The following is a 14,992-nucleotide window of genomic DNA, read 5'->3' as shown; positions in this document are numbered from 1 at the left end:
CACTACCACAAAACAGATCTGTGTGCAGACAAACATTTCTAACACCTGAGAACTCCAATCATGTGATCGTTTTTTTTTTTTTGCTTAATTTAAGAAAGTAATAAGATAAAACAATGGTGAAAACAAAGAACAAGGATTTCTGTTGTGAAACATTGACCGACGCACAGTTGATGTGTTTTAAATGAAAACAGTCGTAGTGTGGATGTAGCCTTCAACTCTGTAGTGGTTGTAGTTGCGAGGAAAATCAAAGAATTGACCCGATATTTTTTCATGCTGGAGCACAAATGGACAGTCGCTGTTATGTTCCCATGTGATCATTGTATCAAACAGTTGCAGCAACGTTGGACACAATTCCAGTATTTGGTGTAAGAGATGTCTGTTGTGAATCACGAGTCAGCAAAGAAGTTATTTGAAGCATGGTGACTCCTTTAAGTCTCTCTATGATTTACCTAAAACCCCCCACACAGATGCACACACCCAGGTTAGGACATAGTAGCTGCGGGTGAGGAGAGTTGAACTAGTATTCACCGGGAACTTTGCCAAAGTGAGCACTGCGGAATCCATCAGTGCACCTCAACGACTGTTCTTCATTTCCTGTCAGCGGTTGTTGTCAGTTAAACCTTAAGCAACACGTCTGTCCATCTCTTGCACCACCCAGTGGTTTGTTCTAATATAGCAATGTACTTAGCTATGCATGTTCACATTTGGATGCTCTTATACTGCAGACTTCCTCCCCCGTCCACATGGGAAATGTACCTGATGGAGGTGCAGGCTGAAGAGCACTCAAACATGGCACATGACCAGTGTAGGGTCAGCTGAAGGTCATCGTCTCGTCATTGTACACGGAATGAATCTGAATTGGAGTCAGCTGTGAGTGTGTGTCTCAATAACCTGGAGCTGAGGTAGAATAACTATGAAATACACCAGTGATGTAAGTGTTGTTCGTCAGGAAGGTTGTTTCCCCAACACTTTTATACATTTTAAATAAAAACTACAACAATATTCAAAGCTGCTCTCAGTGATGTCATCTTTTGGGTACATTTGTTAACTTTCCTCTCCTACGTCAGGCCAAGCCATGTTTGGTGAGGTCAGGGCGTTTATTCCAACAAAAAACTTAACGTCAAAAGCAGAAAGGACTGTCTCTGTGGAGATTAGATAAAGTGTTATGGGATATCGGAGAAGTCACTAGATTTAGGCTCCATTAGCTTTACCACTCAGTTTTGAGTGTACTTGTGTAGCCATAGTAGGTCCTGATTAATGCTGAGGTAGAGTTGTAGGGTGAGGTTTTAGGGCTAACTAACCCTTCAAATGGACATGTTCTGGTGGCACAATTGTTTTTTTTGTGAGAGATTTTTAACAGATTGACCAAATCCAAGGTGGCTAACTCAAAGAGGGGTCGTACCTATGTTCCCCGGGTTCTATGTTCCCCGATTGGGGAGCATCGGACCTTTTTTTTAAAAAAAAGGGTCCTATGTTCCCCACTTTGTGGAAGCCTGGGTGTGGAGCTCCAGGGTAAAGGGTAAGGGTTAGGGTAAGGGGTAGGGTCCTATGTTCCCCGGCCCTTTTGGGTGAACAGCGGGGAGCATAGAACCCTTTTTTTTAGAGAAAGGGTCCTATGTTCCCTGGTCTCGTACAAATCGGGGAACATAGAACCGGGGGAACATAGATACGGTCCCCTCAAAGATAACTTTGATTAGCATGTTGTGTAGCTATGGGGGTCGTACCTATGTTCCCCAGGTCCTATGTTTCCCGTTTTCTCCCAAAAAAGGTCCTATGTTTCCCACTTTGTGGAAGCCTGGGTGTGGAGCTCCAGGGTAAAGGGTTAGGCTTAGGGTAGGGGTAAGGTAAGGGTTAGGGTTTGGGTAAGGGTTAGAGAGAGTGAGTTTCCCGGTTAGGACCCTTTCTCTAAAAAAGGGTCCTATGTTCCCCGGTCACATACAAAGCGGGGAACATAGGACCTGGGGAACATAGATACGGTCCCGTAGCTATGCTAACCACAACAAAACTTGTGTGCAGTGTTTTATACATATCATAAACTGGTCAGTGAGTATTTTGAGGCGTTGAAAGTGTTTCCACGTTCTTCCAAGTTCCTACAGTCCATGATAGCAATACAACCACAATGGCACAAAAGCTTATGTGACGACACACACACACACACACATCAGTTTTGTAGGTTTTAACCAGCACCTTAGTTTGGTATCTATGGGTCGAGGTAAAGATGATAAATTGGACTGGGCCATGCTGTCAGACAGACATGTTGTTTCCAGTCTAACTAAACGACTATTGTGACACACCATCGTGGCTGACTTCAATGAGAGCATCAGTCTAACATCACTTTAACAGTCTGAGGCCGTCCTGCAGAGCTCTGTCCAGCTACATGGAAGTGCACCAAACTCAGGGAACGTGAGACACTTCATCTGACGTGCAATGACCCCAAAACCAAACGGGAACGACCGTCATCGCGTCGTGTCATTTTAAGGAGACGACGCGTCTTTCAGGCTAAGCTGAGGTTTAAGTTGAGCAAACATTTATAACCATTTCTGTCGTTTATATCTCACCCAAAGACAGAAATCATGAGTGACCATTAGAGAGATGAGAAGTGAAAGCTGTTGTCACAGCGTATAACGGCCTGCCTTTTAAATGGTGAGGTTCTGTGTGGAACAGCCAGCAGTAGCTGCGCTTTGAAAAAAATACAACCAATACATCTCACCTTCACCCGTCAGCCCTCTTGAGTTTTGACTCTAAATTTGGGCTATTTTCTCTGCTTCAGTGTACGCTTCTCTGGACATTGATGGGTCAGGTTTTTTACAGTATTTTGAGGGTCATTAGCGACTTCATTTACTAATGTCTGGACAGGATGAGAGAAGAATTTCAACAAATAATGAAATAAAAAAGTGTTTCAAAAACAATTTACAGACCCGAGCATTAGTTTCCATTACTTTCTAAAAAGTGGTTGATTGTGTAGTTTAACCTTCTTATCTTACAACACATGGACTCATTGGACCTCTAATATCATGGGCTCCATTGGGCTGACATGGTTAGTTCACACTGTCAAATCACTAATACATCTTTATACTACTGTATATGTGACTCACTATCATTAAACCTGACCAGTTCAACATCCTCAATACCGTATTCCCTGTGTCTGTGTGTGCCTTACAGTATACAGTACTGTATATATACTGCATATGTACATACCTACATATGTACATATATATACAGTACGCACACAGTGTAGCTTAATAAGAAATACTTGCTCTGGTTATGTTTTGAAGTGCTTCCTATACTTTTCATTTCCACATCTGCACCGTAGGTTCAAATGTTGCCTTTTCTGTATTTTGGATTGAGCGTGAAACGCTTCATTTTGGGAGAAGAATGACTCACCATGTCTGACTGAAACTGTAGATTTGTCTTTGTTTTCGTCTGACATCACTATAATAGAATACAGCACTTGCCCACGACCCGTTTTAACTTTTGTTCCAATGTAAACGTTTTTTTGTCTTTCCAACACTGACCCCTTTAAATAACACTGCTCCTACTTGTTTTCATAACTCTGTTGACAATGTTGCACCTTTAAAGTCTACAACACGTGTTTTATCATATGCAACATGGGGCAAAAACTCACAGTCACTTTTATTTTGTGCTTGCCAGCTTATATTATGATTATTTAATTTTTTCTACTTTCTACTATGTCTGCATCTGATTTCAAAGTCATTTGCTGTATTCTGTTTGAACAACGATTTCTCGATGGTTCCCTTTGAATGTTTTCCGATGCACTCGTTGTTGGACTGAATTGTCATTCACAGAACGTCCTTTAACTTAGATACCACGTTTCCTCAAATAAAAGCCAGAGGTCAATAAAACTCTGGATAAATGAACTCCTGGTGTGTGTCATATCACGTGTAAACCACTTTGCTTTATCATCATTTAATGTCACGAGGCTGAGTGGCCTTCAAGTAAACATGACCTTCTGTTAACTTTTTAAAGTAGAATATATATATTTTCTGCCTGTTCTTCATATAAATCCTTTAAAGTAGACTTCTAAGAAATCAAGAATTTCCTTCCTGTGCATCATTATAGGAGGCTTTTAATTTGAAATGGTTACAGGAGATGATATAGAGATGATATAGAACTACCTGAGTAAAGTGTGTAATGCAGTAATATTAATAAGCCAATCCTAACTCTAATACCAATAATACTAACAGTCAGCTGTGATTGACCATTTGCTTCCTGCACCTTAATAACCTTTGGTATTTCAGCCATTGATCAGCAAAATGTATCATGTGAATAATGTTAAAATCGTTGTGGCTCAAAGTGAACAAACAAAGTTAAAATGATGAGTTTGATCCCTGATGAAACAGGGACTGGTTTGACACCTGGTCTTAGGGCCAATTCCAATTCCTATCTTAACCCTCAAGTTCAACCCTTAATCTTAACTGGTGCTCAAAACCAAGTGTTGAGGGTTATTTTGTCACTTAGAAATGGGACACCCCTTAAATGCAGATACGTCTTCAGACTGTAGGGGGCAGAATAACGCCAAAGCTGCGTCCAGTCTGTCAACTCCAAAAAAGAAGAAGAAGAAGAACACATTTACGTCAGGATTATTTATTCTGATCCGTTTGTCAGTCAAGTTATTAGGTTGTCAGTTAGTTATAAGATGATACTCATACAAATATTCAGCTGACAGTTACCACACACCACGACTTATTGAAAAGTAAACCACACCGGCCGACTATTGACAAAAGATCGTAAAATAAAAATAAATGTTACGCAACAATGACGTCAGTAATCCATAATATGGGCCTAAACTAAGATCATTTTTATATCTCTATTAACAAAGAAATTTCATTCATTTGTAGCTTACTCGTTTCGCTGCTTTCGACGCCATCTTTGTTATGTGAAAACACGCAATGCATTCTGGGTAGCCCTTGCTCCCAAGGGTGGTCTCGGAAAATCTCAATATTGAGGGCGATACAGCCCTTAAACTTGGCCTCAACTTAATTTTTCTGAGAATCAGGACAGAGCTTGGACTAGAGGGAGAGCATTTTTGAGATTGAGGATTAAGAAAGGAATTGGAATTCACCCTTAGTTTGCCTCAGTCTGTTACGTGATACTGTTAGAGTTAAAGTGAAGGACCAGTGTGAGCTGTGTTGTTGGCTGAGGTTTAAAAAAAAGGAAGCCAGTGTCGACTCCTCTCTGTGATTCCCCCACTCAAACCTGACTCTGTGAATCTGAACCAGTCCCACAGAACAGAACAGAACCCCTGCAGTAACATCAGTGTTATTGTGAGGCTCTTTCCTCTCAGTGATCCAGCTCAACCGTATCCAGAAGACAGGATCACGTCTCTCAATAGTCAAGGCTGCGTCCTCACAGTGTGGATTCATCATCCGGATGTCCCGGTTATACCACAAATTGTCTTTCACATGCGACACACACATCCGTCACGGCCAACCATATCCCACAATGCTCTGCGTTCCAGCAGCAGAGCAATAAGAGTGGCAGGAATGCAGCTTTGAGCTGTTTGATGAAAATAACCACACGACACACAGGCTTAACGGAGCTTAAACCTTTAAGGTTCTACTCAACCATTTGGTCGAGCACACTTTAAGTCACTAAAGCTCATTGAAAAATGCATCAAACTGAACTCACTAACACTTAAAGTGACTTGTTCTGTATGTCGTACTTTATGAATTATGCAAAGCAGGTTTATTATCAACAGACGTCTCAACTGTTTGGTTAGAGGCCTGTATCTGAAATACTGTAGGGTCTTATTTAAAATATAAATAAAATAAAATAAATGAAAATCAATAAAGGTATTGATTGTTGTTATTATAAGTAAATAAAATTGATAAAATAATAAAAAATGCAAAGAAATAATTTTTCCTTTGCTTTTTTACCTTAAAGGGTTAAAGACAAATCCAAACTATGCAATAAATACATTAACTCTAAAATAATAACAATGCAAAAGAAGATATATAAGATAATGATATAATAACATAAAATATGCCTTTTTATCATTCTTTTATCAAGGAGAAGATGAAGCTTAAGCAGCTTTATGTGTTGTTCCAAATCAGAAATCTGTGCGACGATAAGTTTTTCTTGTAAATCATACTCTTCATTATAGGTTAGTATTACTCTTATGTATAGTAAAGTATTTGCAGATACACATTACATGGTGGGATGATCTGCGCTGATGCTTCTCCATTTACTGCAGTGTTACATAAAATAATGATTAAACAAACTGGTACAAACTGATATATTTAAATATATCTGATGTTTTAGGACATTTTGGGCTTAAATCAACAGTGAGGTTACACAGGGTTGAAAGGACTGTGAGGGCCTTTAACCTCTCGGTGTACTTTCTCACTGCACCTGACGTCCACCTCCTTCAGGTGTGCAGTGATGCAGCCTCGACTATTGGGACACAGCGACTGCTCTTTCAAATATTCTAATATTTGGCTTCACTTCAAAATGAGGTCAGATGATCATCTTAAAATACTGAATGGCCAGATTTAGCTTGTGAGAGCGACCACGTGGCGCCATCTAGTGGACTGAATTTGTCAATTGATCTGCTTTATACTAATCGACAGAAAGTTTAATGTTTATTTTTAACAACAATAAAAAAGATATATGTTGGTGAGCACAGCTAACGTTTAAGAAGGGGGCCCCTGACTGTGATTGGACAGCTAGCCCATCGCTATCTGATCTGTATCTGATCTGTATCTGATCACAGAATTCTAATGCCTGGCAGGTGTAAAGGGGCCGAAAACGATAGAGGAATTGCAGACGTCTAGTTCTCTCTCAGATCACTTGATTTAAGCATTTTAGAATTACTGATAAAGTAATTCTATGTAAAATGTATATATATATATATATATATATTATGAGAATAAAGTTTTAATTCTAGGATAATTAAGTCAGAATATTACAAGATTGTTTTGATCATTATCTAATGTATTATTATTATTATTATTATTATTATCATTATTATCATTTTGCACGAAAAGCAAAAATGGCTTTTGTGCAGTAAAATGGCATTCTCATTTCAATTCCACAATTGTGGAAAAAAAATCTACGAGACATATTAAACCATATTTGTCCAAGTTAACCTAGTTCCCTGGTGTCCTAATGAAACATGTCTGTGACGTGCTTTGGTCAAAATACCTTAAGGATGAAGCACCACAGCAGTTCAATCACCTGACAAAAGGCTCACTTTTGAGTGCCTGTCTCTTTAAATATGCAAATGAGACACAGGAAACTACATCAGCCTCACTGAGGCTAACGGCAGCTAACAGCAGTTAGCATTTGGAAAAGCCATCATTTGCCGACTCTAGCCGACACATTGCCGTCATATATAACAAGTAAATCCTCTGAGGCTGGAAGTTTGTGTAGAACTCTGTGCTGCACTGTGCAGACAACAATAGAACACTTTGCAGATTTACGCTCTTCCGGATACTATCGCCCTCACATTTTTTTTGTCAACATGGCGAGTCCCAAATACAAGTATTAAAATGATAAAAAAATATATATTTGCATAATATGTCTCCTTTAAAAAGGTATTTAAAACATGTCAAAATAAGTGATTGTCACAAGAAGATATTTTTGAGGATTGTTTTGAAAACCAAGAACATTTCACACATTTACATGTGGAATAAGGTCCAATTTGACCCAAACACCTTTGGAAGGTTTGAATCCTGTTTGAGTATAAACGGAAATGAAGCAACAATGTTACTGTGGTATTTTCAGACTAATCGAGCATTTCCCTCGTTTCCGTTTACTGGTCTTCAGAAGGATTATGTTTGACTGTGGTGTCAGAGTGATGTGTGTGTTTATGTGTGTGTGTCTAACAGTGTGAGTCTCTTGCAGATAGTCAGTAGTCTTCTGCCTCAGTGCCGCTCCTCGTACCCTCCTCGCAGCTGAGGGCTGGTGCCTCCTCACCTGTCCACAGGTAACAGCTTTTCACCTGCTCTGTCTACACATCAACACACTCACAACACACTCACAACACAAGTTCAACACAGGATATACAAATATAGTACTGAGCAGGTTTAGGGATGCAACTATTTTTTTATTTATTTGCTCATGGCCAGAGGAAGAAATTATGACACTTTTGTGTTTTCTTGTGAGTTTCTTGACACTGGAGGAGACACTCGGTGTAGGTTTGTACTCAAAACCTGATCACAACAGAAGTGATGACACTCCCTCTTCTCATCTCCCAATAACCCATGAGCAACACATTAAACAAACCACTATAAACAAGCACAAACTGTCTGCAGAGCAGCTGTGACTGGTCTGAGGGAAGTCCTCTGCAGCAGCTGCAGTGATGATCGGGCCTTTAAAAACTGCAATCAACCAATCAGCTCCCACACACACACACACACACACACACACACACACACACACACACACACACACACACACACACACACACACACACACACACACAGTCATTCAATCAAGTATGCACACCTGAAACTCATCACACACACACACAAGGTAAACCACAGGCCTGAGGTCATAACAGTGGTTTTTCTCACCTTTTGCTGCGCTGCCATGAAAACACTTACTCATATTCACAGTATTAAGTGAAATGACTAACCACAACCAGGGCAACATGAGACTCAATCATCAGACAATAAGTCTGTGTCACAGTCTGGGACATGATTTTACTGTCAATGTGGGTTTGGGTGACGGTAAAATTGGTTGTTAACGTGATTAATTTGCTCTGAGAATCCTTAAATGTGAAATCCTAGTATGTCTTAAATATGACACTCATGTGCAACCTTTTCAACATTGTTTAAAATGGTAAAATGGACATGAGGCGACTGTGATACTGAACCACAAACCTATTTGAGAGCAGTTTGGGGTCAGAAAACACAAACTTGCACAATTAACTCGTACCAAGTCAACAGCAGTCCAACACATAAAGCCCAATTTATACTCCTGCGTAAAGTGCTCTGCGTAGGTTACGCAGAGTCCTCTGCGTCGTCTCCGACTGCACAAAATATTTTTTAAGTGTCCGTCACTCCGTCAAGGAACAACGGAGACGCCAAGAGCTGCGATTGGTCCTCAGGACAGGCCGAGCTAAGCTGCTCTGTGCTTGGCTCACAGTGAGCACCGAGTGTCCACAGAGGCGGAGCTGATCACAGCCGACAACTTCGCTGCCAAACTATAAATACGTCATATCTTAACACACACAGCACATGTTTAGACCCTAAATGGCCAATTTCTCGCCTCAAATTATCTTAAAACTGCGTTCCGTCACACAGAAAAGTTAGAAACGGCCACTGTTTTAACAACAACAGTCTTTCTCTCTCGGACGCCATTGCTCACTGTAGCCTGAAGCACAACAACCTTGCATATCGACTCAGTTATTTTTGATAGATTATGCTGAAAGGCCTGGATTTCACAGAAATGTGTGTTGCCTAAAGTTCTGTTGTGGTATTGGACGTAGCTAGCTTCTTAGCTGCCGGTCGGTGAGTGTGTTGATAAGTAATGGTGTGCTAAAAACGTTCCCTTTTAACTAAGGCTGGCTTTACACCGCAACGCTCCCGGGTGAAGCCGACAAAATATTTGATCAGATTTGCCTCCTGTACGCATTGACGTCAGATCCATGTGCAGTACAGACAAACAACAACAAACATGTGGGATTAGAATCCATCAGTCGGACATTCAAGTCGCCTTAGCTGCTACTTCGCGCTACTAGAGAGAAGTGGAAGGAAGTTTCAACGCTCCTGCTGTTGTTGTATGGCAGTGCTTCACAGTGCCACCTAGCCACCTGGCATGCAAACTACATCAAATTTCACACACTTTAGCGTCGTCACCGTGTGCGTGCATATTTCCACCCAAAGACGCTTGTGTAAACGCGAAATAAAAAGTGGGAACACAACGCCACTTTTGCGCTTTGTGTTCATATTGTTGTCGTGTAAAGCTAGGCTAAGTGAATTATCCAAAATGATGTTAAGTTTTAGGACTTTTAGTCACTTAAATCCTCTGTCATTTGTGACTTGTTGCATAGTATAGTCTTAGTACTTCCATTGATGCAGCAGTGCATTAGCACAACAACTCATTTTAGATATCAAACAACTTGTATGCGCATAAACTTTCTCGCGTGTACAGGGTAGGTTTATCTCTAAGGTAAGAGTGACTATCTGGCCACTTGCTAATCTCAATATTTTATGGAAGCTAAGTCAGGCAGACTATTGCCGTCAGCTAACACTAATTTACTTAGGCATTGTTCTCTGTCCTTAATTAACAACGAAAGCACATGTTCAGAATTATTCGGTGGAGGACCATGGAGGTACATGCTCGTCACTGACCTCTGGTGACGTTTTCTAACCCAAAACTGCACAAGCATTCTCGCTAGGCTTGGAATGTTTGTATGCACTGAAAGGGTCCTACATTTGTCCAGACTGAAGCTGGCAAACTATGTGTTGTTAGCATGTTAGCATTGTTATTGGGACCGTACCTATGTTCCCCGGGTCCTATGTTCCCCGCTTTGTATGTGACGGGGGAACATAGGACCCTTTCTCTAACCCTAATCCTAACCCTACCCTTTTTCAAAAAAAGGGTCCTATGTTCCCCTGTCACATACAAAGTGGACCTTTTTTGGGAAAAACGGGGAACATAGGTACGACCCCCATGTTATTCATAAACAACAATTAGTAGGGTTCTCTGGGTTAAAGGGTGAGTTTAACCACCAGGAAGTAAATCCTTTTAGAATAGCCACCAGGGGGTGACTTCACTGGTTGCAAAATGGAATGGAAGTCAACGGGAAAATGATCTTCCACTTGATTTACATAATCGGTAAACATTTTCCTGTTGAGTTAATGCTGTCCATCAACAGTTTTAGCTCTTCTCCGATAGCACACGACGTCAGTTTTGTAAATCACGTTCCCATTTAGAGGGAAATAGAGCACGGAACGTGTGAGCGGACACCACTGTGACACCTGGACGATCAGAGATGTAGCGTTAGCATGGGATTGTCAACTAAGATATCATTGCATTGTCCTTTGCATAGACGGCTGATGATAGAACAACATTGACGTTGCTGTGGACGTTCATAATGACCTCTCCCTCCTCTGTCCAGCAGCAGAGCGTCGACTCTCGTCCATCACTGACCTCTGAGTGCCTCCTGTGACACGACTTACCCACAACACTCTCCTGGACATGTTTTTGTCCACAGGACCCTGTTGTGTTGTCCACTGAACTTACTCTGCACACACACACACAGCACCACAGCAGTGACAAAATGTGTATTTTTTACACACTCCCTGTGTATGTGTATTTTTTGCCTTGTTGTTTACTGCAATCACACCACACGTGACAGGTGGGTTTTATTAAGTACGATCATCTATGGGGCTCAAGCCTTCAAACTTTCCGCTTTTAAACATTTCAATCAACTCTATGTATTTACATTTACATCATTATTATTGGAGAAAAACATCGAAGACAAAGCACAAGCAGATATGTGTGAGTGTGCATGAGCTTTGATGAAACGTGAGGTTCTGACCCAAATAAACTGTATTCTCAGTTACTTCACTCAACCATAATGAAATGACATATATATATATATATATATATATTTACAGATGTGCAAATTTGAGGCTGATGAAAGCCATTTCCTGGTTATCAATATCTTTATATTTAAAATGGTTTGTGGAAGAAAAAGATCTCAAAGTATCGTCACCTCCTCTCCTTAAAAAAACCCACACCAAGATCTTGACATGTTGTTAAACTGTTGATGATAAAACTACTGTTTGCCAATATTTATTCAAACAATTTGCAAATTTAACTTTTCCAATAGTTTGGAGAAGAGTAAAAGAGTAATATTTTCTGGGAGATCAGGAGCAGATTTCCTGGGAATTTTGTGTGAATTTGCAACTGGGCACATTTGACCAGAACTATATGAGGGTTAAAGCTGGGAAATACTGTATATATATATATATATATATATATATATATATATATATATATATATATATATATATATATATATATATATATATATATATATATATATATATGTATACTTTTTGAAAATAATGCTACTTAATGACGGTGATTGATGGTAACTCTATTTTTAATTAAAGGTCCAGTGTGTAAGAATGTCTGAAATCTAATGATGAGATTATATAATAATGGTGCATACTACAACAAACAAGATAATATACAAGTATTATTTGAAGGCTTCATATTTTTTTTCAATTCTAAAGCAATAATACAATTGCACAAGTGTACTATAGCAGATTCAGTTTCTGTGAAGGAAATCTTCAAAATGTTACACACTGGACCTTTAATTCTAAAGTAAAACAGGTTTAACAGGAGTTTTGACTCATGAGCTTGTGATCTGTTGTTATTATTGGTGATGATCAATGTAACTGGGAATACTGTTCAGACAAGTGTGTCAGTGCTGTCGTTGGACCTGTGACGGTGTCAAACCACGATTGTCCTACACATACCCATAATCCTTTGCACTCTGCTCACTGTCTGTCATATAACTGAAGCTGGATGGTGTTGAAGCTGCCACTTATTAAACTGAAGCTGTTGAGAAAACTCCAATGATACACTGATGTAAAACGACGCTGTCACTATTTGCAGCTCTCTTTAAAGGGGGAGGGACTGAGGAGATGGGAGGAGGGGTCTGGAGGATGGAAGGATGTGAACTTTGAGCCGTGATTAAAAAAAAAAAAAAAAAAAGACAGAGGAGACAGATCTTCGACCTGTGGAGGGCAGCGTTGTGCTGCTCATTGTCCAACAGAAATCATTAGAAGAAGAAGAAGATGAGAACTTTGAACTGAGATTGTGGACTTTGGGATGCGATTGGGGGCTTTGTCCTGTGGAGGGCAGCGTTGCACCTCTTCCTGAACAGAACTTATGGGAAGAAGAAGAATCTGTTGAAGAGACAATAGCTAAAGTTACAAAGAGCCTTTACTCACCACAGTCGAATGGACTTTACGAAACACTCACAGTAAATATCACACAGCAACGCTATTGAATCATTACATTTTATCTTCTTACATCCTATGATTAAAAAAAGAAACTTGAATTCAAACTCCTCAAACCCCCAAAAACAAAGTTTTTAGTCGTCTGCGCTGAGTGATTTACACACCGTGACCTTAACTCACCGTCAACACTCATTATCATTATAACATTATCAGGTTTACCAGCATTAATCCTGAGAGGGATCTGTGTTTCAGTGACTAACATCATCATCATCATCATCATCATCATCGTGTCAGGATGTTAGTGTCGTTCACCTGGAGAGAAAACATGAATCAGTATCTGTGAGAGTTTGTTTCATTCATGTGATTAAAAGCACATATTAAAACATTAGTTTTCCTTGTTTTGTACCTTGTTTTGAATCCAGACGCAGGAGCACACACGTGGCGTTTCATCAACAAGTGACTTTCGCACTTTAATGTGACTTCAGAATATATATATACGCTCCCAATAGGTAAGTTATATCATATTAACATGTTCAATTACGATTAGAAATCTGGAAAACTCTGATTTGTCCCATGATGTTAAATGATCTCCCCTGTTAATCCCTCACACTATGGGATCATTTGGCCAGATTGTGGCCACTTATCCTCCAGAACCACGAGATTTGGTACGAGCCAAAACAAGTATAACCTACTTTGGAGAACATTCTTTTAAATTCATCATCAGGCTAAATGTGTGTTAAAGGTGCATTATGTAATAAATCATAAAATCCTCCTAATATGTCACAGAGACTCTGGAATAATGTTCATATAACAAACTGAACTCACCAACAACAACAGTACAGACTAAATATTTGCATTAAAAAAATATTTTGCAGACTGCAAATCATGTTTATGTTTTGAAATCATGTTTTGGCGTCATGTGGCGCCACCTACCGCCGTCTACTAATCATTGCAGCCAGTAGAGTCTCAGCTGCCGAGCAACCACGGGTTGCCAGTTAGGTCAGAAAACGAAACCTAAAAGACCTCGGTATTTTGAATTTGAATGTAGTAACTGTTTTTGTCCACATTCTTACATATGGCGCATTTACTGAGTACTGAGTGGAGGATTTAGAGGCATCTAGTGGTGAAGCTGCAAACTGCAGGTGGCTTTAATGGTCGCCTTCAATTAGCATTAAATCTCATCCAATCCACTTTATTTATGCAGCACATGTAAAAACACAATGTTCTCCAATGTGTTTGAGCATAGAAAAAGATAGAAAACTAAAATAAAAATATAACCAAGGAGTAAAATTTTAAGATGAGATTAAATGTTTCCATGGCAGAGGCCAGTTACCTCTGTTTTTTGCCTTGTTTTAGGAGAAACAAGTAGAAGCTTGTTTACTTCCTCTGGTCAGAAGTGGAGTGGCTGCAGTCTGACACAAACTGGTGTTTTTTTTTTCAAAATAGAAAAACAAAAACATATATATATTTTTCAAAAATCGATTTCTTGAATCTTTGATTCAGAATCGTGATTCCTATGTGAATCGATTCCCCCCCTCATCCCTACTGCTAACCACTGCCTGTGTTTATAACACATTACTTTAACATCCAAATGAATTATCAAATTCAAACTGTTTTTCTTGCATAAGTGAGTTTCTCTCTCTCAGATTGCTTGATTTACAGTAGACTAAAAAGTTATTATGAAATTATCGATATATAATATATATATATGCAGTATGTGATCCTCGTGTTACTGCATCCTTATTATTTTACACTTCTTCAACAGAAGCTGAACAGGATGAGCCGTGTTTACAATGCAGAAACAGAGCTGTAATGTGGCCACTAGGTGTCAGTGTGAGCCCATGAGTCAATATCAGAGAGTCTGAAACACCATCATCATTAAGGGCAGTATGTGAAGCTGCATCAATCAATGTGGCTTATATATATATGTATGTATATGTATATATATATATATATGCATGTATATATATATATATATGTATATATATATATATATATATATATATATGAGGAACAATTACTAAATGGTTACATGTAAATCACTT

This window comes from Microchirus variegatus (genome assembly GCF_963457635.1).
Source record: "Microchirus variegatus genome assembly, chromosome: 20".
Classification (NCBI taxonomy): domain Eukaryota; kingdom Metazoa; phylum Chordata; class Actinopteri; order Pleuronectiformes; family Soleidae; genus Microchirus; species Microchirus variegatus.
Note: the sequence above shows the minus strand (reverse complement) of the source record.